Genomic DNA, 27,636 nt, shown 5'->3' with positions numbered 1-27,636 from the left:
AAACTACTCAAGAGCAGATAATCTTTACAAAATACAAAGAAAATGCAGCAGAAGCATCAATCCTCTTGGTGTGATGGCGATTTTACTTTGGAGCCCTGATTACTTCCAGTCTGACGATAAGATCAGATTGGCAGTCACGTAGTAAACTGGAAACGTGATGTTGTGAATGTCAGCTGAAATACACCCTGCTCACAATGGCGAGGCTCTGTCAGTACAGCAGTTTGTTTTGAATATTATTTGCAGAGGGGGTGAGCTCCTGGAAAGCCGAGTGACTGTGAAAGCCCTGGTGTTGTGTTCCACAGACGCGCCTGGGACACAGTTCACGTCCCGTTATTTCCCAAGTTTTCCCAGCATTTGTGCTTCACTGAGGAGCTACATCAACCAAGCAAAACTAATGCCAGAATTCACCCCAAATACAACCAAAATCCTTTCCTGGAGTTTTCTGAACAAACAGGAGGTACCTGGCTACCAAAACACCTTCAGCAGCATCTTAGGTGACCAATTAAAATCTTTCAAGGATCAAATTTTTGACAAATTAGTTTAGAAATACTTATCTGCCTTTTATCTTTAAGTGGTAGATTCCATACTATTCCCTTCATTGCATCTATAATACTCCAGATAAGAAAAATGATTAAGCAGTTTCCTCATAAATTATGAGTTTTTAACAGCATTGCTGCTGGGTCGGTCAAGCTTGAGTGAGTAGTCAAGGGTATGAAGTGCCTCGTGGAAAGGCAAACCTTTTAGCAGGCCTCTGCTGTCACTTCTAGATTTACCAAAAAAAGCAACTCATTGGAAAATTGAGTTTTTGTTGATTTTAATTTTTCCTTTTTTTCTGAATTATTTATTTCTATAATCTACAAACCTTTTATAAAGTAATTTTTATTTCATTTAGGAAATCAGATTTCTAACATGAGGCCCTCCAAGTTGATTATCTCTACAGGAAGGAGTTTTTCAGGCACTCTACTGCTCTTTGTAATCTAGAAATGAAGGAAACATTTGTCTCAGGATTCTTCCCTTCAAACTCAGATCACTGTAGTATTACCTATAAAATCCTCCAACCACTGAATCTGGTTCTCATTTTGCAAACAGACTCACTTTAATCGTACTTTGTATTTCATTGCACAATGCAGCAACACAGATCATTTAAACAGAAACAGCTTTTTGGTTTGTAAATCATCTTCAGGGCTTCTGTTTCAGAAGAAGTACGCAGATAACTCACATTCATCTTCCCTTTAATGACTGTTCTCAGTAGAATGTTTACAGCTTTTTTAACCTGTAAATCTGATTAATCTCTCAAGAGATTCATTAAAAACTTGAACAGGATTTTCTTCTCCTACAACAAACAATACTCTGGTAACACTTTCTAATAATGAACACATTCCAAGGGAAATTGAAAATCCGTGATTTCCCTGTGGTTATCGAGCCTATACATGGCATCTATGATGGTAACTATACATTTAAATTACACTCTCCTGCCTAGATATGCCTGAAATGATGGATCTTTCAGATGTTTTTAGGGTAATTCAGATCAGGGAAGTATCAGGACTACTATCTATATTTTGACTTTCTGGGTACCAGCTTTCATTTGCATAACTTTTACTGCAGTTGCAACAATACAAAACAAATCAGAAGCAGTTCACATATAAGTGCCTCACCCAGAACATTTACTATGAAGTTTCTACAATGAACACTTGCAATGTCTAATTAAGAGAGCGTGGATTAGGACTGGAATGGTGCAAGTCGCTCACTTTTTATCCAAAGCTCACCATGGACAGTTCTGTGTTCTATTCCATCAGACAAGAAGTAGCTTTTGCTGAATTACCACCAGTTCACTCTGGTTCACCAGGGCATTTCAGATCTAAATCTTTATCTCATAAGATAGCCCATCTCTAAATACAAAATGGAAAAAAAGTAATTGGTAAATGTTCCCAGTCGGAGGCAAAAATAGAAACCAAAATGATAAAGAGTAACTGAAAACCAGTTCATCCCCTCCTCCACACAGGGAAAAAAAATGGCAAAAATTATTTTCTGCTGGAGATGACTAATTATATTGACATTTTTTATATTCAGCACCATCAGGGTTGATTGTCTCAAAGCAAGATTAAGCCCCACGTTAAAATACATTCTAAAAAGCAGAGTGCACGATGCTGATCGCTTCCTATGGCCCTGGCTTTTCCTAAAGAATATTCTGCATATTTAGGAGATTCTACAACAGACTGTAGAACAACACTTTATTATGAAATTTTCTAGTGATGGAAAAGCAGTCCCTACATAAGGTTCCTCCTGGAACTCAGGGAAACTTTGATTTAGCTTCTCGGCCTACCAAAGATTTCCCTGTACGCCATCTGCTCTTTTCATTTATTTAAAATCCACATCTGCAGGGTTCTGAAAATATCAGACTGAGAGTGTCTAATAGCACAAATGCAATACAGCCTTTACCACACATTCATTAAGATAAACAAATAATTAGGATAAGAAGCTTTCATCAATGGCATCTGAAGGAAACAGTCCATAATTGTGGAACAACTACGTTTAATGTCCAACAAATTGCATGCAGCAGATATTTGTTGAAATATTTAGTAACACCTAAGTATTTTTTAAGGGAAAATGTTCTTTTGCAGACAGCAGAAACAAAATGGTACAGCAAGAGTCAATGATGAAAAATACTGAATGAGTACTTGCAGTATTCTGCTGAGCTTTCAGTAAAAATTGGCCCAAATAAACCAACACAAACCCACGGAAGTAATTTTTAATCTAAATTTCATCTAAATTTAACATAGGCAGTATTATGATCCTTTTAGATGTACAAAAAAAACTACCAATGACATCATGTTAGACAGACAGCATGGAAAGTAATTGAAACTACCAGAAATTAAGAAATACTTTAATCTAGCTTTAACAACAAAAATCATGAAATGCTTGTTCACATTCAGGCACCTTAAACATAGCTTTCCAGTGAACAATTTTTGTTTGACTGCCGGCTTTGACAAATAATTCCATGATAAAATGAATAAATTAGAACTTCTGTACTATAAATATCATTTTTAGAGAATTTTTAGGACTTTAGGTTTCATTTGTAGGGATCTTCTATTATATTTAATGAAAGTACTTAAATTTCTGCCCATAAAAATATTGTGTATTCTCAAACTGATTTTATTTTCATACCCTCACAGTCATACATTGTTAAGCCCCTCTCTAGAAACTGCATTTCTTGCATTTTTCTGTAGGGAATCTGTCAATCAACCTCCAGTCACCCTTGTAGTCAAGAGCAATAAACCATCAACATGAAGCATCAGCAGAACACTATTCACAAATACAAACAAAATTACACTCCAGCTAATATGTCCACCCCAGAAAACCCTCAGGAAAAACTGAATTAACAAGTTTGTCTTACAGCTCTGAATGTCAACTAACTTAGGTTTTCTAGGACTAAGGGCAAAGAATCAGTCTCAGATTCTCTTGCCTTCAGCTCTGTTAATAAATCTGAGGCTTCTGCTTTCCAGTTGGCCTTTAAAGAAGAACAAAAAGGTACAGCAGGGTTTCCTCGGAAAGAGAAAGGAAACTAAAAAGGATTTTACAGATCAAAAGCAGTACTTCAACCTGTATCCAGAAGGGCCCTGCACAAAGCGAAGAGACGACTTGTTGAAGTGGCAGCCTTGTGTCTATAACCTCAGCTGAAGGAGGCCTCCAAAATTACACCAAATAGCACATTGTGAGACAGGAATAGCAACCAGTGCTGGGATCCAGCACAAAAATAACAGCTCTCTTCTGCTCACTAGTGGGTTTCTCTTCCTGTCCTGCTCCTCTCCTCTCCACCACCTGAACAACCAGAACAGTGGGGACAGAGCAAGCAATTTGAGCAAAATTTGAGCAAATTTGAGCAAAAAATCACGGTTGAGACAAGGCAAAAAGCAGTGACCTACATAGAGGAGTCAATGTCTTTTTATAGAACCACAGGGAAGTTCAGACTGGAAGACCTCTAGAGAGTCTGTCTAGCCAAACCTGCTCCAAGCTTCTAAGTTACATTAGGCTGCTTGGGGCCTTAGGTCAAGCTTTGAAAATTTCCAAGGATACTTCTGTATATTAAGTGAACATTTCTGTAGCGTGCAAAAAGGAGAATCCGCTTCAAGTATTTCTTTTGGTTTACTACCAAGATTATCTAATGTGCTTGCAGAGCTTTGAGTCACTGGGAAACTGAGTGAATTCAGAGTTCTTACATTCAGGAAACATAAAGTGGCAAAGGATCTGTAAATTAGCACGTAGAGCTCAGCCTAAAATCACACTGATATCAAGGACAGCAGGAAATTCTTCATTTTGACAGAAATATGTGACTCCAAATCCAGGGCTCCCATTTCCAGAGTCCTTCACAAAACTGAGCTGGATCTACAAAAGCTGAGAAGGAAAGTGGCTGTTGCCAACCCACAACGGATTTGACGTTTCTCCCTCCAAAACAGTTATGGCTGAGGCTGTAAAAATGACATCAGTCAGAGAGTATTAAAAGAAAAGGAAAGGAGGAATATCTGCCATAAATGTGGCTCACAAAATGATGGATGTCATCCTAAAACTGGTCTTATGGATCACAAAACAGTCTGTTAAAAATGCTAATTTCCTCAGCCATCAGACTAAGAACTGAGCACATTGAACTTTTGTGAGGCTCATCAACAGGTATTTTACTACCATAGTAACACTCTGAAGCTGTTTCCAAGAGTATCTTGAAATTTCATCATTTCCACTTCACTTCCCCTTAGAGGTTTCCAGAAGACCTATTTGTAGTGCCAGGGTTCTACATAAGTATGATATGTACATGTAACCACATACACAGCAGGTAAGCAGGTGTCCTGACCAAGTTACCCCTTTAATCACTGCAGCATGCTGAATTTTTCAGAAAGCAATTTCTGTTGGTTGATTAGTATCTCCATCAACCACTGTCTCGCAGTTCAGCAGATCAGCAAAGTGATTTTTGCTTCAGTAATGACTAAATCAAGACATGGATCCAATACTCTGAAGTGACTGCGTTTCCAGAATTTAGTTAATCCTGCAGTAGCCAACCTACCACCTGCCAGCCTCTTCTAAATCACTTACTCTAAACCTTTTTCCAATGATTTCTTTCAAGCTTTTTTACCATTTATAATACAATAGAGCCTAAAACTACTGTACCTGCCAAAATGAATTACATGTAAGGAACTGAGACTCTCCACATTTTTTTTCAGCGGCATGTTGCACGATTTTTGATTCAGACATTACTCTTTAAATCCTCTTTTCTTGTTAAGTGCACTACAACAAAAGTACAAACACTGACATTAAGAGGACTCATAGAAAAAGGCATTTTTATGAAGCCAGATAAAGTTTCAATCAAACTGAACAGGCAAATATTCTGGGGCTTTATGTCTTCCCGCTGATGTTGAACAATGACCAAAGCCTGAAACCTGCTTTAAGTCAGCAAGATAAAAAATAGCCAAAAGATGCAACTACAGCACAGTTGACCCAGGATATGATGCAAAGCAGCCCCAAAGAGCAATACTTTGCTAATTAAGTTATTTTTTTTTGTATTTTAAGAGTACCCTACTCAGTGATTTCAAAGAGCACTACTCAAACACTGAATTGGAGCCAAATTCCATTCATGTTGTCAGGAACCTCCTACTGAATGTGAGCTGTGGAAGGCAATACGATCACAAAAAGACTATCCTAGCACAAAAACCTTGACAGCACATTTACCTTTTTCTTCAACCTAATGGATAATACAATGGATTTCAGAGTTAATCACTATTTGACAAGGAATCTATGATTTTATGAATAAAAGTAAATTATTTTTATCTTCAATTTAGGTAAATTTCAGCCAATTCTTTTCCTGTTTATAACTTCCTTCCATGTTTTAACTTCTGATTGTTGTTTGTCTAAGTTTGGATTAATGGAAAGCCAAGAGAATCTTTTCTTCTGACTGTATTTCTTGTTTAGTGTGATTGTCCTAAAATATATCCATGTCTTTTTCCAGAGCTGAGGGTTCCACTCAGTTACCTGGACAGACTGATTGATGCTTGACCATTTGATGAGCCACAAAACACAGAATGTAAAATAATTGGCCCCAAACTCAACCATCAAAGCATCAACTTTTCAGCTTTAATTATCAAACTTATTTCAAAGACAGTTGAGTCAAATTTAAAAAGTGAGAAAGAGTGAGCACGAGTAAATTCAATTTACTTTGTCTTCAAGGATAGAAGCAAGCAGGATTTTTTTTCCATTAAAAAACCCAAAACTCCTCATAGTCACTGGTATTTAGGCACCAGGAATGTGTCTCCCTTCTGCACACAAGCTCAGGTTGCTCCGTGCTGCCGATGGCTCAGCACTGACACAGCCAGAGGGGCTCACAGGGCTGCCAGTGTTCAGCACATCCCACCTCATTCCTCAGCTACAACACAACAGTTTCTGACCACAGACACAAGTGAGACATTTCTTTGAAAGCATTAAAGTCTTTGATTTCTGACTCTTTTTACGTGGTCAACCTTTTTTATTTTTTTTTTTATTTTTTTTTAATGATATGCCAAGTGTCTTTTTTCTCCCCTTTCCTAGCTTGAAACACCTTCAGTTAATGTTCTGTGAACTGATCTCAAACATACTTTGCATTCTGCTTTAGGCTACTCCCAGTGCAGTTCATGGAAATGGTTTTCTCTCTCTATGTGGATAAATCTAAGCTGTGCAAGATACAAACTGATATCTGAATGAGCACGTTGCCAAAAAAACAAATAACTGCAACTGACAGCCAACAATTCTGTAATTGCTTAAAGAGGGTTTCTAAAGGAGTTTCTTGCTAAGTGTGGTTTATGGTGTTCTCCTAGATATATTTAAAGGGCTTATATATGAAAGAGGATGGGGGAACATGTGAATACCAAAAATCTCGTGATAGTTCTATTTTTCTAGTCATTGTTATTCCAGATTGATCACACACAATTAAAATACACTTATTTCCCAGTATCTAAGGACCCTTCTCTAACTTTCACTCCTCAGGTTTCACTAATGCCATAAACAATTGCACATGTACAAGTGTGACTTTTTCCTGATGTTTCTGGTGGAATCATAGAAGATAAAGAAGTAATAACTGCCAATTCAGCTGCCCCTCGGTTAGAGGACAAGGCCTCTGTAACAAACTAGGACAGCAAAACTCTTGATTTACTTTATATGTCACATTTTCTTTAATAAGTCATAAAACTACAGGTGTCTTGAACATGAATTTTAAACAGAGATCTCTGGATGTACACTCAGCTGACAAGCACTGAACTGATCTCCAGGGGGAGAGTCCCGATTACCAGAAACTATTTCAAAGCCCTTCACTGGAATCCATCCATTCTGGAAAGCCTCAAATGACGACAAGGCAGGGAGATGAACAGAAAATGAATTTTAAATATTCTTTTCCCTGTTTTCATTCCCAAAATTATTACTGTGTTGCATTGCACTCCTGATGTTGATTTACGACACATTGCCATGTACATTTTCCAAGGGTCAATTAAATGACTTACACAGTGAAGCCATTATTCCATTTAATGATAGCTTTGGTTTCATCCTTATATCCTACATATACTTATAAATTACTGACAGCAACTATAATCTAAACAAACTACTACACTGAGGCCCTAAATCATTTGAGTTCAGAGTTATATGTGCACGTTACAGCTATTTTTAAGTCACCATTTAATGGAATTTCCAAACTGAGTTCCTCTGCACTTTTCTTTAGGGAATGCTATGGGACTCTCTTTGGCTATTTAACAAGTCTAGATCATTCATCAGAAACATCACACAAATCCTAGGAAAATCTCTTTCCAGTCTGTGAATCCAGCCTGCACCTTGACACGATGCCTCCCATTGAAGCTACGCTCCATCTCAGGGAGAAAATGACATCACACCTAAAGAAAACCAATGATCCAGGTACCCGTGTGCCTGTCAGGACACACAGCCCCACACCTGTCAGGAGACAGGGAGAGCCAAACTTTTATAACTACAAAAGCAATCACAGAACCTGCAGAAATGACTAAACATGGGTTTAAGTTATTACTTCCATTAGCAGAGATAAAACTCAAGTCACAAAATTTCCTTTCTCGGGAGGATTATTAAAAGAAATGTGACCTGATGAAATCTGAGTTACGGGGTGGAGGGACACAGCTGCCTTTTTTATAACTGTTCCCTATGCTCCATTTTATGGAACCTGCAGTTCAGTCATGCCCCAAGCATTTCATACTTTCCTTGTGGTGGGCATGCCTGTGCCTTGTGCCAGGGACTAGAGCTGGAAACATGAGTGCATGTGGCTGCAGCGTGCCCACGTGTGAGAACACAGATCCAGCAGATCATAGATTTCCATACATATACATTTATTTATTTAACAAGATAGCACAGTTGGTTAAATGAAATATGCTGTGCATAAGCATTATAAACTTATCCTTGACTTTTTTCCCCTTTAGCAAGTATTTCCTGCTACTTCAGTAGACAGCATCGAGCGTACATAATTACTAATTAAATTCCTACAACAATAATAAAACTATGTCCTTAAGGATGTAACAGATAAACACTGATATGCAAACAGACTACATCACCAGTGACATCTTATTTCTAGAGCTGCTTGGAGGAAGAAAATCTTCCCCAAAACAACCATGTCACATCAAAGTAGAACACAAGGCGAGATGTTCCCTTGGCAGGAAGATGAAGCAGAAGTTTCTGAGCACAGGGAACCGCCACATTAAACCCCCCAACATTAAACCCAGCAGCGATGGCTTTTAAAGACAGTGAGCACCTCTGCTTGTAATTTCACCATTGAATTTGGAAGTCTGGGTACATAGGTTCCCTTTGCAACTTAAATGAATGAAAACAACCATTTAAAAAGATCTTCCTTGGGAAGTTAGTAAAGCATTTGCTGTTAAACTGGCTGAGTTCTGCCACCCTTGTAAGCAAAACTCCTCTACAGCAGCGCCTTCAGTACCACATGAACACGCAGAACTCCTGCAGGAGCGGCACAAGTTAAAGTCTGTATGTAATGTAAGGCAAACAGCAGCTATGGAAGGCTCTGTTCCACTAGGAATTTTTTTCACAGATTGCAGGAAGATTTGGCTCAGGCCATGTTGGATCAAGAAGCCTAAATCTTGCATAATCTATGGGATAACATGTATTTTCAAAGAGTGTCAGAAATAATTTCCAACAGGACTTCGTTAAGCACAATGACAACAGACTTCAAAGGAAAAGAATACTTAATTGTGACACAGTTTCTAATTTCCTGTCAAAACTACCATGATTTGATTGTGTCCACAGACCAAATCCCACAGTGTTTTTCATCTGTATTTTAATTTTCACATTAACTTCTCCTGACATCATACAGTTTGCCTGTGTATCTGCAGGGAGGATGATATTTCACAGACCCAATAGAGGTACACGGTCACTGCTACTTCACCACACCCGTGGAAGACAACTGCTACAAAATTCCTCAGTGAACTCATTGCAGAAAGAGGTAATTGGGACAGAAGAATATTAATCTCCCCTAAGAATTTTTATGTAAATGGCAAACAATACTCATTTATTTCTTCCAGTCCAAAATACTTGGAATAAAGGAAGCTGCATCTTGAACCTGCTCCTTGAACATTGGCATTACATAGCACGTGCAACTGTGCTCTTGGATCCACATGTATTTGTAATTCCAGGACAAGGCTTTGGGATGCTTTAGGAAACAGGGTTCTACCGTTGTCCCTGCTGGCAGTCCGCTGATGGGCAGCAGGATTACCGGGCTGGCTGTTTCAGATGGACAACCTGGCAAGTGAGCCTCAGCAGCAGCATCCCCCAAAGGTTTCCAACACCTGGGTCAGACAATCAGCACTATTCAAAAGTGAATGTTTCCCTTTGGCTCACTGAAAGGAAAACTTCAAGGGTTACAATACAAGGTTGGGGTTTATTGTTCTTGCAACTTAACCCTGAAAAGAGCTACCTGGAACAGTGCCAAAGGCATTAGTTCTGATGTGGTGTGAGATCTGACTAATTCCTGCTTGGAGCCAGCGCTGTTCTCCTTCAAGAAAAGTCCTGCTGCCTGCTGAACAACCACAGGGCCCTTTAAAATCCAGGCAGAAACACTCACCTGGATCCACAAGGGCCTTTGGAAAGGTTTGCTGGGTTGTTTTTTTTTCCCTTTTAACATCTCAATTTTTCATATAGGTGTTGTTTTCTACTAAGCTTTCTATAACCTCAACTTCGCAATGCCAAATGCTATTAAACTCAACTGTTTAGGATATCTGTTTTTTTCTTTTTACTGTATGAATGAGTCCAATTTAAGCTTGGAGCCAGTCCTTAAAACCAGCTGTTAAATTCCTAAGCAAATGGGTGTTTTAATGGAAAGGCTGACATACTCCTAACTGTGGGAGCGTGAATGGCTCCACTATGAGATTACTCAAGTCCAAGTAGAATACAAATGCAATACAGGACCACAGGTTCAGATCTTTGATCTCTTTTTTTGCAGAGGCTGTGATGTATAAAGCCAATTCCACTGTGCAGACAGTACTACACTGAATATAAATTATCCTTTAACTATAGCGAGGCTCACATTTAAAGAAATGCTGCAAGAATGAACAATGCAACCATAAAGTAGAGTTCTTCTGTAGCAAAAATACACAGCAAGATCTGCATGAATAACCATGGTTTCAAAGGACAAAAGTTCTTCCACAGCTGTTATGTGATAAAAAATAGAGTGAATTCTGGAGTATTGGACATACAGAAGTACAGTTGGAGCACTCTGCTTGCTCTTTCCATTAAAAAAGCGAGCTAGGAACACTTGCTTTATTGCCCAGATTAAGCATCATTCCCCTAAGAGACATAAAAAAATGATTTTAAAACGTGGAAACCAACAGTCTCTACTGAATATGGCTTGAAATTTAAACATCTTTTTTCCAGATACCTCTTTAGAGGAAGAACCTTCTGCCTACTGAGCTAACACTAAGCTCCCTGGAGTTCAGCCATGAATATTCTAAACCTATCTCTTACAATTCACAAAAAAGTTGTCTTTTGCCAAAATAAAATGCTTAAGAGGAATTCAATATGCCTATATACTGCCTTTCCTCATTTTATTTAAAATAAGTGTTTCCATCTCAACTTTATGCCAAATACACAGCAAGAGAGAGAGACTGAGTTCTGGAGATGTTACCTGAGATTCTATACACAAGTGGGAATACAAATTCCTTCTGAGAACATCAGCTATTCCGGGTTGGTTTGTAAATTAGCATTTAGCCAACTCTTTTGCAGTTACAGATAGGTACTGTTGAGGATTCTTACACGAATTTCTCTGCTGTTTACATCAGTTGTTTCTTAGGTGGTGCTCAACCATGGTGCATCCACGCTCTGGGATGTTTCTCTGCACGCCAACTTTGTGTGTGGGGGAATGTAAGTATATAAATAAATAAATAAATAAATGACTTTGTTCTTTATCTTACCTCTTTTGACCTGTGCAATCTGGCAGACCAATGCTACTTCCACTGCAGGCAAGCAAAAAGTTACAATTTATTTTTCACTTAATCTTTTTGTTGTCTTTAGGCTTCCTTTCAGTAAGGCGTGAAGAAGGTGCTCTTTGTGGCTCAGTTCTCTATGCCACAATACAACTGAGCACAAAAAGAATGCAAGGATGAGCTGATAGTATCTACTGTCCTCAGCTCTGCTTTGGTTCAATAAACTTGAACATCTTCTCCCCTCCTCTGCCGATTGAGATAAGCAGCAACAATTACTCAAAATGTATTATCAACTCAAGCTCAAAAAGGCACGATCAGATGAGCCGACTGCATCTCTCCCAGCCTCAGTTTCCTTCAGTGTCCGAGAAGGGCAAATAGGTCCCTGTTTGCCTCTTGCCATGCACCTCGCAGCTACTTACAGGCAACTACACCCAGGCTGCAAAAGGAGAGATAAATCCTTTGCCTTCCACATCGCCTGCAAGGCTTCTGCCTGTAGCCGGCAGGCTGCAAGATATGTAGCACGATGGCAAAAGTCACAAACGAACCATCTTTCCCTTCCCCATACCATCACGTTCTCTCCTTGTCTCACTGTGCTCTGCTCTGTCCTCGCCTTTCTGTGGTCTCCATAGCTGAAACCAAGAATTCACTGGGCATCACTGCAATGCCTCTAACCAATTCTAACTGTATCCAGAGCTTGAGTCAATTAAAACACATTTCAGCTTCATCTGGTTTTCATCCCATTCCAGTACTCCACATACACAGCAACTTTAAGCTTACAGACATCCTTTCATGGTTCAAGAAAATCCTTCAATCAAAGAACTTCATTTACAATCCAGCATAGTTTTTGCTTTCTCTGCTCTCCACAGCAGCCTGGCATTTTGATGCAATCCTCATTTAATGCAATCTCCATTACAGGATTATGATCACATCAATAAAATGTTCCATATGGTTTGTTTTGGTTTTTGGGGTTTTTTTTGTTTGTTTTTTATCGCATCCCTCACCCCCTCTCATTAATAGCAGGCACTATATCTGCAAAAAAACAACAAATCAAACAGGCTGATGGGATGCTCTAGGGAGGTAGCGGGGGGTACACATTCAACAAAATGCAGCAGCCAATGCAAACTGCCCATCAGAGACTGAGCCCGTGGATCTCATTCCTGAGCTAGACGAGTTGCTCACTGTCCGCGCTGTGAGCACACATCCTCACCGTGCTGTGCTACCACACTAAAAATAAATACAGCTTTTGCAATCACTTGCGAGCTCCGTGCACTTTTCACAGGAGCAGACTTTCATTTCACTTGATCTGTTCCAGCCTATCCATACTGCTCTGGATGAACCGCTGAGGCTCTGCTTCCAAGGTGGGGGGGATGCTGGACAAAAGATATCATATAAAAGGATACAAAAATCCCCCTTTTCCCCAAGCCCCCCTCTTACCTTAAGTGCCTTCTTTGCACAAGATGCCAATCTACATGGGCTCCTCAGCACATCATCAAGGCGTTTTGAGTAGTGAAGGCTGCCCCACTGCATGGAACTTAGACCGCTTTGCAACAGCAAATCCTCGATCCAAAGCACCAGCCGCTTCTTCCCATGCAGTGTGCCGAGCACGAATCACACGCGACTTCCACATAGGGAATAAAATCGTAAAAGAACGGGGGGGAAAAAAAAAAGGTATCCTAACTTTTAGGTAGCCTGAGTTTGTTTTATTTCTGTTGGGTTTAGTCAATTATCTGCTTTTGCAGCCGCGAGACGATGGAAAGGCAATCGCGCCCTGGAAGCCCCGCACCAGTCCGCAGAGGTCCGGCCGCGTAACCCAAGTTGCGCGGAGAGACTCTGAACTCGGTGCGGCTCCGCAGCGCAGCCCGGCAGCCCTTCCCTCGCCGGGCGGCTGCGGACACCGGAGCGCCGGGTCCCCCCGCGGGGCAGCCGCCGCCGCTGGGCGCTCGCCCGGCCCCCGGCGGGGCTGGCCCGGAGCTGGCCCGGCTGGCCCTGGGGGCGCGGGCTGCGCTGCCGGCGGCGCCCCGGAGCCCGCGCTGTCCCGGCGGCGGCGGCGGCGGCTCCGGCTCGGCTCTGCCGCGGCCGCCCGCGCCCCGCTCTGCCGCTGCCAGCCGGCCCTCCCCGCGGCTGACATCAGCGCCAGGAGGAGGAGCGACGCCGGGGACGCGAATAGCCGGGCCGAGGGGGGTTCCCCCTCCCGGAGCCGCCCTGCCCGCTCCTCTCGGAGAATCCCCCGAAAGCGGCGGCGTGGCCGCTCCGCCGCCTCGCCGGGGGGCGGCCCCAGTCCCCGCCGGCGCCCCCCGCCCTCCGGTACTGCCCGGCGGGCGGCTCCCAGACAGGGGAGAAGCGGGGAGAACCGGCGCTCGGGGCCGGAACGGGACCGGAGCAGGGCGCGGCGCTCGCAGCCCGGGGCGGCCGGGCAGCTCAGCGCCGCCGGTGCGTTCCTGCCTCCGTCCGCCCGGCTTCCCGCCTGCACAAGCGCCGCGGCGGGGGAGGAAGAGGGGATACGAGGGATCGCCCCTCGGCCTGGCCCCGGCTGGGAGAGCTCCCGTGCCCGCGGAAGAGCTGCCGCCCCCGGCTCCGCCGCCCGCCCTCCAAGCCCGTCAGTGCGGCGGTGCCCGCTCCGAGCGCCCCCGCCGCAGCCCGGGATGGCAGCGGAGCAGCCGCCGGCCGAGCCGCGCTCCCGCTGCGGAACGGGCGCCGCGCGAAGGCTCCGAGCGGGGGCGGCGGGGGGACAGCGCCCGGGACTGAGCGGAATCTTCCCGGCGGCGGGGCTGGGTGCCCGGGCTCGGGGGATGCTGAGTGCCCGGGTTCGGGGGTGTTGGGTTCCCGGGTTCGGGGGATGCTGGGTGCCCGGATTCGGGGATGTTGGGTTCCCGGGTTCGGGGGATGCTGGGTGCCCGGGTTCGGAGGATGCTGAGTGCCCGGGTTCGGGTGATGCTGGGTGCCCGGGCTCGAAGGATGCTGGGTGTCCGGGGCTCGGGGTGGGGCGGGCGTCCCGCACATTTCGGCAGCTCCTTTCTAGGGCCGGAGCTCGGGGTGTGGGAGACGATGACGGAGGCGGGGGGGTCGTGCCGCAGCCTCCGGGGGGGACCCGCTGCCGAAGCTGGCCTCGGGTCGCCCCCGGGCGGCCTCCAGTGTCCGTCGGGCCGGGCTGTCCCGCCCCAGCCGGACCCCGCTCCCCGGGAGGGGCAGCGCTGGGGTCGGGGGGTCCGCCCGGGAGCGATGCCCGAGGCGATGCAGCCGGGGGTGGGGGCTGCTGGCCGAGTGAAGTCAGTTCAGCCTGTGATCAGGGATCAGTGATGGCACAGTCAGGTTGTGGTGGTGAGTTCAGCTTGCATGAAAATACAGTTTAATTAATAGTTAATTCGTGGTGTTGATTTTAATAATCTGAGTATCTTGTATTATTTGCAGTATTTTGCCAGATGCCTGCAGTAGGCACTTCTCAGTGAACACGATAATTATTTGTAAATAATTGAGGATTTTTTTCTGTACTTGGGTGACAAGACAGTTTTAAACTCTTCTGATAAAGAAAAGACATTGCACTTACCCTAACAGCACACATTTTTCATGTGTTCTTCTTTAAAAATAGTATGAAAATGTCTGTGAAAGCCTTATTTTACCTTCTTCACTGTAGCAAGATGTAGGTGATGCCTCACTTTTATCGCTAAATATAGTTTAAATGCCAGAATTTCTCTGAAGAAAAGGTATGTAAGTGAGAGGATGGGCAAGTTCTAAAACCAGCTTCTGAAAATCCCCAGTCATTCAGTGAATTGTCTCCATCTTACCTGTTAACTCATATATTCAATGAGATCCTTTGAGTATGGACTCGGAATGAACAATTGCATGGCCATTAACCATGCTGAAATGCTCCAGAACAGATGTAATGCCTTTTCTTCTAGGTCATATTTCCATATCGTATTTCAGTCGCCTGACTCTAACCAAATGCCCATTGTATTTTACTCTACTGGCTGCTAAATTCTGTGAATTTAGTGAAGTTATGACTTCATTATTTTTGTCCCACATACATACAGATGGCAGAGGTGCCTTGTTATGTACAAACAGAACATTTCTCACAAATTAGGGTTTGTGTCCTGGCTGCTGTGCACCATGCTGCTGGGACTAACACCCAGCAGTCAGTGAGACTTACTTATCAGCATTTTGTAATAAAATGGGATATATAGAAACCACAAAAGAATAAAAAATAAAAAGCAGAGTGCATCTCTGTGTGTTTGGTTTACATCATGATGGTGCCATACAGATGAGGACTGGCTCGCAATTTTGTTAATACCCATTTCACTGAGCTGCTGTTACAGAGGATTTCTGAAATAGCGAAGTCCATAATGGACAACTGTATTTTACAGCTAAGAAGAGGCAATTGGGGAAGGAATTTCTGTGGATTGCTTGGACACAAATGACCTTCAGGATGGTTTGTCCTCTTCAAGAACGAACAACTGTGATAGTGTCAGCCAGTCCAGAAAGGAAAGCGAGGGGCAAATCTTGGGGGCAGTGACCTGTCCAGCTTTCCAAGGGGTCTAAGCTACAGTAGATCCATCATTCTGTCTCAACTGTGTTGGAAATGCACAGCCAGAAGTCATATTTACTAAAAGGTTGTTATTTCATTAAAAAAAAGAAAAAAAAAAAAGAAAAGAAAGAGTAAGTAGTAGGTGGCTTATTTAACAGATACTGGGGAGAAAGCCTGGAAAAGGGTAAGAACACTTAACAGACCAGAGCAGCTACACCACAAAACTGAAGAGTGCTATGAACAAATTGCTTCTGATCATCAGAAGGTATTGCTGCTACCCTTGATTCAGATCAAGGTCTAAGTCCTGAAATTGTTTGTTACTCTGAGCACATGAAGAGGCCCCACAGGAACTATTCACATGTGAAAAGAGCTAGGACCATTGCCAAAGTTTTGCATACTGTGAAGGTCAAGCTTGCTTCCTTTCTAAACCTTGCTCTTAACAGACAAACTCTCAGAACTATGGTTTCCATAGAGCGCCTTCAGCTCATTCCTCAGGATGCCGTAAGCACCGTGGCTGATTAAGAGCAATTTGTGTCCTAGCAGGTCTCTGAGACTTCTGGGCCAGGTGCCTTGCAGGGAGCTGCTGCCTTGCAGAGCAGGGGCTGCCCCTGCCTTCTCCTGATTGCAATTATTGTGCTTCTTCCCGCAGATGCCAGCTTTTTTTATTAACTTCTCAGAATGTAAGAGTCTCATGGATATTATACAACTCCTGGCTTTACAGTCATGGAAAAACCTGTTAATAAAAATGCACTGCCTGTAGGACGAATTCTCAGCATTTTTGCAAAGGTCACGTAAAATATATTGCTTGAGTAGCCTTACTTTGGTCGCCAGATAAGTCATTGAGAGGCCACATGATGACAGCTGCAAAGAAAGATTGTAATTCACTTTTATATCTCTATGCAAGAAAATAAGAGACACAAGCTTTCCCTTCGGTGCTAGAGATGGGGGCTGTGTGGAGACTGGTGCAGGGAACAAAAAGGAGCTGCTTTCACCAGCCTGACAGATAAGGTTGGAGGTCTTTCTGTGCTGAAGGCCTCACAGAGTTCTGCTTTGTTTCTTCTTTGCTGTCAGAACAGCAGAAAAACTCAGAGAGCAAATTGCAACCACATCATACCACAGCTTTTGCTAGGATTTTGCCTCAGTCCCAAATATGACTTTTATTCTCCATATAATTAAATGAACAACTGTTTCTTTCTCTCCTTTTTTCCTCATCCCATTTAGTGGAAATGTAAAATAAATGCCACTTTGGTTTTTGAGCCCTAGCTCATATTTTACTTCTGCTTCTCAGTAATGGAAATTCCCAAGTTTTACCTTTTCTGGGAGAAGTGTTTAAGTCTGTTGCACCATACTCCATCAATGGCAGTTGATCCTGTATTTGGATTTGCTAATAACACAAACAGTGGATCTGGGTCTGTCAAGTCCAACCCTTTGCAGTGCTCTCTAAGTACAATGGCTGATCTTTTTTCTAAATTATTTGTGGAAATACTCTTTTTTTGGCCAAGAAACTGGCAAAACATCAGGTCAAATCACTTTATGTCATATACAACAATAACTAGAAATGACAGAAGTATGAAAAAAGAAACCCTAAAGCCACAAATCGAGATGAACAATTGTCACATGTCTATGTGCACCCTACTCCTTTCATTCCAGGACTGGAGACATTATACACCTATTGCTGAGAGGGAGGAAGTTTAGACTGCATTATTTTTAGAAGGGTCTCAATTCCTAAATACACAGATTTTTGAGGGAGAGCCAGGCACCAGTGGTGGTTATCATCTCACAGAGGTGTCGCCAGAGCCATTAAAACACAGAGCTCTGGAAGTCCCATACTTAACGGCGGGAGGTAGAACAAACTAATTTTATTATCAACTCAGCTGTCAAGTGACAATGTTTTTTAAATGCCATGAATTATGTATAAAACACATTAATTTTTATGCTCTGCTTTGAGAGTTCCTGCATGCACACACAAAGGGCAGGGCTTTGGCAGGGGCTGTGCCAGGCAGGACAGGGGGAACTCGTGGGCCCTGCTCCCTGCTGGAGCCTGCAGCAATGATATCCATGACAATACAGGTGGCAGCTTAAAATGACTCAAATAAGATCAAAATCAGACCGAGTCTTCCAGCTAAGAATTAATGAAATACCTGTCCTTGATAACAGCAAACTGAGTAATAGGAATCTGCAGAAACTGTTCATTTAAATACATTTTGTAAACGTAACAAGTTGCACTGTGCTGTTCTTTGCATCTTTAAGAGTGTCTGGGGATTTATGTCTTGCAAAATAGAAACAAACTAAGAAAGCTGAAATATATTGTGTCTTTAGCTCTACTTTACAGCACAGCTTGTGTTTAAGAAGCAGTCTAGACATGCAAAAATGCTAGAATAAACAATATTTTTTTCATTATTTTAAATTAGCTTCTAGTGGAAAGCTATAAATTTCAGAATGATGCACACTAACAGGATTGCATATCTATTCAAATATTCCAAACAAAAGATACTAAAAGGCTATTCTGTTACCTGCCACAATAAAAATAAATTTCCTTCCAACTTAATGCAATTACAAGTGATTTCCTGAGAAAGAAAAAAATAAACCTTCAGGATATTTTGCAGGATATTTTACTTACTAGCAAGAAAAGTCACATTCTTTTTATTTTTCCTCCCCCTCCTTACTTTAGTGACATGTTTAACCTGTTTTAACATATAAATATTATTAAATACTATTTAATATTCATTATAGGGATCCAAATATTGGCTGGTCTTAAATAAATATGTTTTTATTCATTCTCCTTCCAGCTGAATTGTGTGTGCAATTAAAGAATAATCAACTAGAGTCATGATTGAGATTTTGAATTTATGACCACCAGGGTAGAAAGAGCTGCTTCTTCTGGAGAAATGACAGAAGTGACCTTGCCAGGATACAGAATTTTTCTCCTTGTGACTGTGCAGGGCAATAACAAAGCAGGTGGATACCTATGCTGACCATACCTGTAGCTGGAGAACAACAGAGGTGCAGTTAATCAGGTATTAATCCAGATGTTGGAAGACCCATCTTTCTTTTCTACCAGGCTTCTCTCTTCAGTCTGGCTTTTGGCAAGTTTTTTTTAATTCCCATGCCTGTCAGGTTCTTATTTAATGTGAAAATTAATATGTCAGTAATAGAAATATTTTAAATATTGCTCAAATTATGTTTGAATAAAAACATGTGCAGATACTGCTTGATATAGCTCAAAACTTTCACATTCAAAAATGGAATTGATTTTATGAGTACGTTGCATGCCTAGATCTACTTGGTATTCTCTTGCCGAGAGAGCAAAGACCTGTTGGAATAAAGTGCTTTTAAATCACTACCAGACCTGGATTTCTTAACATATTGAGTATATTGTGTTCTGCAAAAGGGAAGAACAGGATATGTTTTAGGATGTTTTAGGATCCTTTTTGATATCCCCTTAATACCAATGGTATTGGTGGCCCATTAATATCAAAGAGAGATCAGTCTGATGCATGATTTGCAGGAGTTTATGTTCTCTGGCTTTCCATGCTCTGTAATCTGAATACCAAAACTGCTCAGCAAAGAAACTGAGGAACTCGTGTCCATAGTCTCACAATTCTTTGACCCTGACTTTGAAGAATTCACTCCCTCATGTGTGAGAGAATGGAAGAATTGGTTTGCAAAACAGAGTTTCTGAGACAGAGCACTTACATGGACCCAAACAAAAACTTTATTTATTCAATGCAAGTACAAGACAGGACTTGCTGAACAAACATCTGCCACAGGGGCAAAGTAATAGCAGAGAATGGGCATGGATGCTTCTAGCTATGTAACGTTGCCAAGGGCTTAGTAATTCCCATTCCAGGGATTGCTGTATCTCAGCAGTGAGTGAAGCTGTTCATTTAAAAATGCTTGGGATTGTTTTGAACGGAAGAGTTATGCAGAAATGCGTGCCACCGGGATGTGGATTCCTTTCCTTCAACTGAGATAACAAAATGTTCAGTATTAAGGTTTTCACAGGATTATGGAGCATTCCAGCCCTTCCTTCCACAACAGGGGCATGGAATGGTTTGTGGACAAGAGCACCGAGGTACCAGTACTGATCAACATGTTTGGGGTTTGGGTTGACATCTTAGGGCATTATGTTCACTCAGTTCAACTTTGGCTATTATGTGTGGACTCTTAAGTCTATTTCCTGAGAAAAATTGTTTTGCCAATCAAAGTCTAGAATTGTGTGCAGGTGGGTTTTTTTTCATCCAAATTTCACCTATTGTTAACGCTCATGACTGTGGCTCATCAGGGTTCTCAACGAAATGGAAGGGAAGAAGGCTCCTCACCAGAAGATGCTTTAGCTATTTCTGAAACCGGTGTTTTCCCTACAGTATCTTACCGCAGTGCTCACCAAAGCTGTTTAATGCGTTGATAATCCCGCAGGCGTTATAAAACCTTTATTTTGGAGGCGCAGCGTTTCTCCCGTGAGGAGCCGGGGCCTGCTCCCGGCGCCGGCTGCATTTCCCTCAGCAGCGCCGCTAGAGGGCGCCCCAGGCAGCGCTACTCCCTCACGGCCTCCGGCAGCTTCGCAACTCAAAAAGTACCAAAAAAAGGTTCTTTGTAACGTTGAACAGGGGAAAAAAACAAAACAAACCGCGGTATTTTTCATCGCTACAACTTAATTTCGCTGCCTAGTTACTGATTATTTGGGAGGCTGCTTTAACCTTGCAAGCTGCCTGACGCAAGTCGTGATCTCGCGTAACAGCCTCAACGAAGCGCCCAGGGAAATGTCCCTCAGAAGGATTCAAATTAAGATATCTCTCAATTAGTGTCAAAAAAGCAAAAAGGCAATTCTGGTTATATACTCACATGAATTTTAGAGCAAACAGCAAGAGAAAAAAAGTAAAAAACAGCTTAAAATACATTGATCAACCGGTTTTGTCAAGACTTAACGCACCTGTGTCTAATTCAGCTTAGCCTAGGTCTCCTTTACTTTTGGGTTTAAAATCTAGATTTCAGTGCAGTAGAAGATAATTAATTTTATTCATGTTTTATATAGAGTTTTCCTTGTTGCTAGAGAAAGAAAATCCCTGTTGGAGAAAAAGAAAAAAAAAAATAATAAATTCTGTCCTAAACCATTTCTATGTTGAAATCAAGTCGTTAGCTCACATAATTTCTCAGACTGAAGAATTTGAAGGGAAAACCAAAACAGATTAAATATTGTTCTTATGTTTACTCCTAATTATATTTCAATACAATAAAATAATACACAGAACTGGACCATGACAGTTTGCAGATAATGCATTTGATGTATAGTAAGACAATTGACAACAAAATATTGTGTTGTTTTTATTTGCTACACGTGGTCATTACTTTTTGTAGCTAGTAGCTATGAATATAGCCTAGAGGTCTCAAATTTCCATTTATCCAGTGAAATAAGTGTGTACTCCATTCCACAGTGTCATAAAAAATATAATTTAAAGAAGTAACCAACTTTGTACTTGTGGTACTTAGTGGTGAGGCAGAGCTTGCTTCAAAAGTTAGTTACTTATGCCTATTAGTTGAAAAGAATATGAGAATAAAAATATACAGGTGACATTTTCTTAAGTGTCTTAGATATTCAGTTTAAAAATAGATATAATTGGTTGCACTACTATGGCATTATGGCTTTGGTCATGGTAATAAAAGCTGTAGTTGACCTGGAGCAAGGAGGATTTATGTAAGTGAGATTTCACCCTCCTGAACTCTTATAACTGTTTTTAAACTAATATTAATCAATTAATATTATGTTTTGACATTTTAACTCTATCAGTATAAATTGCAAAACTTGGGCACAAAAGCACCCTAAATTTCATTAACTTCCTCTGAAACGGAACTAAAAAATGAAAACAGAACTACAGAGGGCCAGGATAAATCATCACTGTTGTTCAAAATTGTTTGGCAAAGAAATTAGAAATCAAGAGACGGGCAAAAAAGTATCAATCCCATACATAGTCCAAGTCCAATCAATCTTTATGAATTTAAAGCATACAATCCTAGAGAACATACTTCTGCAAACATTTTGTATTACATGCTGCTAGGTTTTTTTTTGCTAATATTCTTGCTTGTGTTCTCTGGAAACATTTTAAAATCATTGAGGAACAAGTGAGTTTTGAAGACCACACCTTTCAGGGTAAAATCACAAGTTAGGTCATTAACATCTTTGAATATATTTTCATTTTTCTACAGCATGTAAACTCATGAACCAAAATAACCCTTTGTGTTATACTGTTAAGTTTGATTAATTTAAGTCCACCAGAATATTTATAACTTTATTTGTGTTTATGTATTAGTTTTATATTATTGAAGGAACATAATTTGATCCACAAGTATAAAATGATATATATAAAATAATATTTTGGGTTTTAACTTGAAAGGAAGAATAATTTTATTGTCTGATAAGGCAGAAGCCAGGCTCTGTGTCCAGACCAAGAAGGAATCTTGGGCACAACCCTGAAAAATTGCCTGTACTCCAGTTCCAAGATTAATCTGCATGAATAAAATGTTAAAATAATCTGCAGATATTTATCCTCATCTTCTTTGTTATCATTATTATTATCAAGAACATCATCAGATAAAGAACTCAGGGTTAGAGTTAGGGGTTAGGGTGCCTGTCTCCTCCAGGTAGCTGAGATTTTTATTACTGTATTTGTTCTGAGCATCACTATTTCAGTTACTGAACTTTTGCTATCTTGAACACATATTTTGGATTCTTTGTCAGGAATAATTTTTTATATTTGTGTTCTTTACATTAATTTTGTAGAGAAGAGAGCTACTGAACAAAAGTCACTGCCATGGTTTTGATAAGTTTTCTTTCTGTGCCTCAAATAAATGAAAAGGCAGGGTAAGGCCAACTAGAAAAAAGCTGCATTTCCACACAGTGACCGGAATTGCTGGAAATATAAAGAGAGAAGTCAGAGTCACTCACAAGTTATTGAAGCTTAACAAGTTAATCCATCATCTGACCCGAGCAGGTGGCCGAGTCAGTGCCCTCTGCCTGTGGCAAGGGCCTGGTGACTCCATCACCTTAAACTCGACAACACTGTCCTGTCCTGTGTCCCCAGGGGCTGGAAACATGGGGAGGAGCTGGTGCTGTCTCCATGCACTGCTCTTGTAGTCACTTGTAGCCTGAACCCCTGCCTATAGAGACACATTTCTGTCATAAAATTCCCTGCGCAGACAAGACCAGCTTTTGGCTTTATCATTATTTCCATCGCTTTAGTGTAGATCCAATTACACAGGTATAAAATGTTTCTACTGGCATACCCTGGCATCAGTACAACAGCAGTTAAAGAGATAACTCTAGGACTGGGAGAGATGTGTGAATAACAACAGCTGATCAACAGCCATACTGATAAAATTTAAATGAGATCAAGCCTAAATCTTATCCTACACTGATAATAGGAGTGTCTGTTATGTGTCAGACTTACTGGGGCTAAGAGGAGAGTAAGGCCAGAAGCTGATCTCGGTAAAACCTCCCTCAGGTTCTCAGGAGTTATCCTTTAATACAAGCCAGAGCTATCCAGGTTTCCAGCTACACTGTGGGCAGTTGTGTCCTAATGAAAACCCACACAGGCATGGCAGCAGTAAATGCCAGATTGATGATTACCACCTGAGCATATACATTATGGCACTGTCTAACTTTAACTACACATTGCCTTGTTTTACAATTCCCACAGTGCTCTGCACTGTTTCAGTATGTAAAACAGAGAAATAGACTGTAGATCTCTTTAGAGAATATTGTTTTCTCCTGACCACAGCCATGGGTCACTATATAAAAAGGCAAAAGCAATTTACTGTGATCTTTCTCCACTTCAGCTTCTAATCATTTGCTTGTACCATGTTGTAAATGTAAAGCAGAGTCTGTGGTCTATGCTAGACCTGAAATAAAAATGTTTCAGGCTGCTCTGTGAAGGAAAAAATGCTCAACCTGCAATCTGTACTGCCATGCAGTTCAGGGCTTTTTCCAGCCATAGTTAAACAAAATGGTTTGTCAGAACTGAAAATAAAGTATCCGTTGCTGTTGATATGTCTGCCAAATTTAAAACATGATATAAACCAAAGTCGACAGCATAAGCCACTCAAACAAGGCCTCAGGGATTCCAAAATGTGCCTTAATATTTATTTTTCATACTTGATTGCAGGTTATGCACAGGTAAGTGTAGTGCTGCCCTGAGGGTTTTAAGTGTAACGTAGTCAACCATGATAATACCTTCAGTATCTCAGAAGACAGTTCTCACAATGACTAACAGGAAATGAAAGCAAAGCTGAGTGTTTTTTCAGACTAGTTTTCAGTTTCTTCTAGAGTTATTTGATAGATTTATAGAATGTTTCCAGAATTTGCCTATTTATAAGACAAAACCAAGTATTACCCCATTTGTGACAGTCTGTGTTCCAGCACTCAAAATCCCTCTAACCTTAACTTGCTTTCATAACCCTATAATGCATGAGAAATTGTTGTCTTCCTCTCTATTCACTACTTCCTCCAGTAATTTGGACTGATATTTACCAGTCATTTCCTCAAAAATGAATCGCTAACCACTGACACATACATATATGAGTGACAAAAACAAATGAGCCTGAATTAGTCTTGTTCAGGTGCTCCCATTTGTTTTAACTTATCACTTGTAGGCAGAACATGTAAGAACTAGCCATACAAATATCGTGTCCTCACAGACAGTTATCTTAGCCTTAGTAATTTTAAATATTGGGTTGCAAGATGCTTATTTCTCACATGTGGAGAACCAGAGCTGTGCCTCAGAAGAAAACTTCAGATCAGAACCACCAGCTCTAGCTGCTTCCTCTTGTTCTTCTACAGAGCTACATTTGTCTTAGTAGGGAGCAAATTCCAAGCAGTTTCATGTTGATAGAATAGCAAGGACACAGAAAAAAGGTACTACTAGAGTCAATTTTATCTCTGACAAAAAAAAGGTGAAGGGCAAAGTTTCTCATTGGAATGTTGCACAGTTTGTTGCTGGAAGTTATACTTGAATGAGATCAACAAAAATCAGCCTGTGAGTGATGAATCACAAAACATAATGCTTTATCTTTAATATTTGTTTCTCTTTGAGGCTTACTTTCCCTTGCTTTGGCATTTATAGCAAATAAATCTCCCTGGAAATGCATAGTTTGAGAAGTGAGAAGCTTACATGGGAAAGGAGCAGTGGAGTCCTCATGGCCTTTGCTGTAAGCAACTCTGTTGTCACAGTGAATTCACAGGGGACCAGGTCCTGTTCTTCCCCTCCTGCTGCTGGGTAGACTGGTATTTTTACTTTGGAGTCTTCTCCATTATCACTTCATCTTAAAATCTGGCTGCAACCAAAACAGCTCCTTCTGTCATTTGTTTTAACACCCATGTTGGTCGGGGAGCCAAGTTCTACTTGAAAATATGGGATAATAATTCAAATCATTGTGGTTATCATCTCTGCATTGTGATTGTCTTCTTGGCTCTAAGAAGAGGCTCTATCACAATTCAGTGCTAATTTTGGAGGTACTGTCTTGTGACAATGGGGAGCAGTTCCTTTCCCCTTATCATCATCTTAGCTGTGTCAATTTATTAAATGTTAAAACACAACCAGTACAGATCTTATTCTATTGCAGTGTTTCAAGACTACTGTTGAATTCACTAGTTATGAAAAATACAGATTTTTGCTCTTGGTTTTCTTGCTTACTAAAAGCAGAATGCATGTATGCATGAACTGAGAATTAGCATTGGAAGTTTTTGTGGGTTATGAAGCTGTTCACCTCGAGGGACTTCAGTGACATTGTACTAAACTGAAAAACAGAGCTGGAGTGGTTAGTTCTGTCACTAGGGCCCCTGAAATGTACTTAGAACCTTTCTCATAGTATAGTACTCACATTTTTAATTTATGTTGTGCAGGAAGACAGTTAAAATCTTACTTCCTTTGTTTCTTCCTCCACCTCTTGTTTCACTGTCGCCATAGAGACCAACGATGGGTACCATGATCAATAACCAACTACCAGGGGTACAAGGTATTTCTTTCTATTTTCTTAAAACTATGTGCAACAAGATTTTTATATGCTGAATCTTCATTTTGAGCCTATTTTTTTTCTGTAAACCAGTAGTTTACACCAGTAAAGTACCAGTAGTAGGCTTTAATTTGCACCCCTCTATAAAAGAGGTTTATGAAGTAGTTATTCAGAGTTTACAACTTCATTCTTCTCTTTGATTATTGTTAATAAGAACTTTGGTTCTCATTGTTTCTTTGTCCATTATGTTGAAGAAACATAAAGTATTCGACTCTTACAGAAGGGAAACGAGCATCTTATGTTTCTTATTTTACACCTTTTTCAAACCTGGAATTGTTCTTTTCAATTACCTCTAACTTTAAAATGCTTTCCTGTTCCATCCTGTAATGTTCCCTCAATGGTGAGGGAGATGCCATTACCTTAACTCAACTTAGCTTGACCTGGCAGACCATGGACTTTCCTCCACAGCCCAGTGCAGCAGAGTGCAGAGATCCCTCGAGCAGTGTGGCTTCATCAAAACAAATTGCAGCTGGGCAGATTAGCTCTGCCTCCCAAACTGGGCTGATACGATTGTGTTCAGCCACTCTAACCTGATTGCATTGCTTTTAGGCTTTATTGCTGTGTTTCTGCACGCTGCTGCCTCTAAGGTGTGCAGACCTGCCTGCTTGGTGACCGCTGCATTTCTTAGGCTGTGAGAACTCCTTTGCAACATTCCAGGGTTAAATTCTCAGTCACCATGTTTTGTGACAGTGAGAATGCTCTGCTACAGTAGAAAGGCTTCCCAGTTTCTCCATGCCATCATGGCTAATCCAGCCTTGCACTATTTCCACTTTATGTTCTATTAAAAACATTAAAGATGTTCTTTTGGCACCACGAGAGTGACCATGAAATCTAGCCTGCCAGAGGGTGGTGAATCCAAACGCTTCCCAGAATAAAAAAGGTAATTGCTAGCGAGTTGCAAACCTCAGTTTCAAGAAATAATGGTTCTTATTTCCTGTCCTAAGCAGGTGATCCCTTACATGTGCTGACTGCAGGCACCAGTGCCAAATTCCTGCAAATAGATCTCATCACTGAGCACCCTTCTACTTTGCACCAACCCCAAAATGCATTACTACTGCACTGGCTATTTAAAAAGAGGAAGGTAAAAAGCATCTCACAGAATTAATTTCCTCTCTTTCATGAGAGGGATATAATGCATTAACTGATTTGAAAACAAGAGTGAGCCTCTTTTCTAACATGGTCACTCACTAGGCAGGCTTTCCACAGGGCACAGGAGCTGAAGTAAACAATCACTTACATAGAAGGAAACTCTCTAGTGCCCTGCCGTGCTGATGCTTGTAGAGAAAGGAAAAAAAAAAAACAAACAAACAACCTACTAACATTTCATTGCATGTTGAAAAGAAAGTGTAAGCATTCTGTTTCAAAAGCTTTAAAGCATAATTGAAATTCAACATGCAGATTTCTGTGTTATTACAATGCTGCATGCACTAGCTCATTTGCTGAGCAGCCAGCATTTTAAACCACACACTGCAAGAACTTTGTGTTGGTACAATAACAATGTAGAAAAATTAGGATGACAGCACCAGTATGCTCAGCCCCATAAACATTCCTCAGCTGAAACAGGAACTACAGGGCAGTGCTAGCCTATGTATT

At 41.2% G+C, this 27,636-nt stretch overlaps 1 protein-coding gene across 1 annotated transcript in view; it reads right to left on the bottom strand.

Moving 5' to 3' along the window:
• Nucleotides 1–13,201, bottom strand: part of PCDH11X (protocadherin 11 X-linked) — a 74,697-nt gene extending 61,496 nt beyond the window's left edge. The window contains exon 1 of the mRNA XM_058848184.1: nt 12,894–13,201. The gene's annotated coding sequence lies outside the window, so the exon portion shown is untranslated. The remainder of the gene's footprint in view (nt 1–12,893) is intronic.
• Between the last annotated feature and the right edge of the window lie 14,435 nt (nt 13,202–27,636).

Source organism: Poecile atricapillus, chromosome 12 (genome assembly GCF_030490865.1).
Source record: "Poecile atricapillus isolate bPoeAtr1 chromosome 12, bPoeAtr1.hap1, whole genome shotgun sequence".
Taxonomy (NCBI): Eukaryota; Metazoa; Chordata; class Aves; order Passeriformes; family Paridae; genus Poecile; species Poecile atricapillus.
This window is presented reverse-complemented; position numbering and strand designations above follow the sequence as displayed.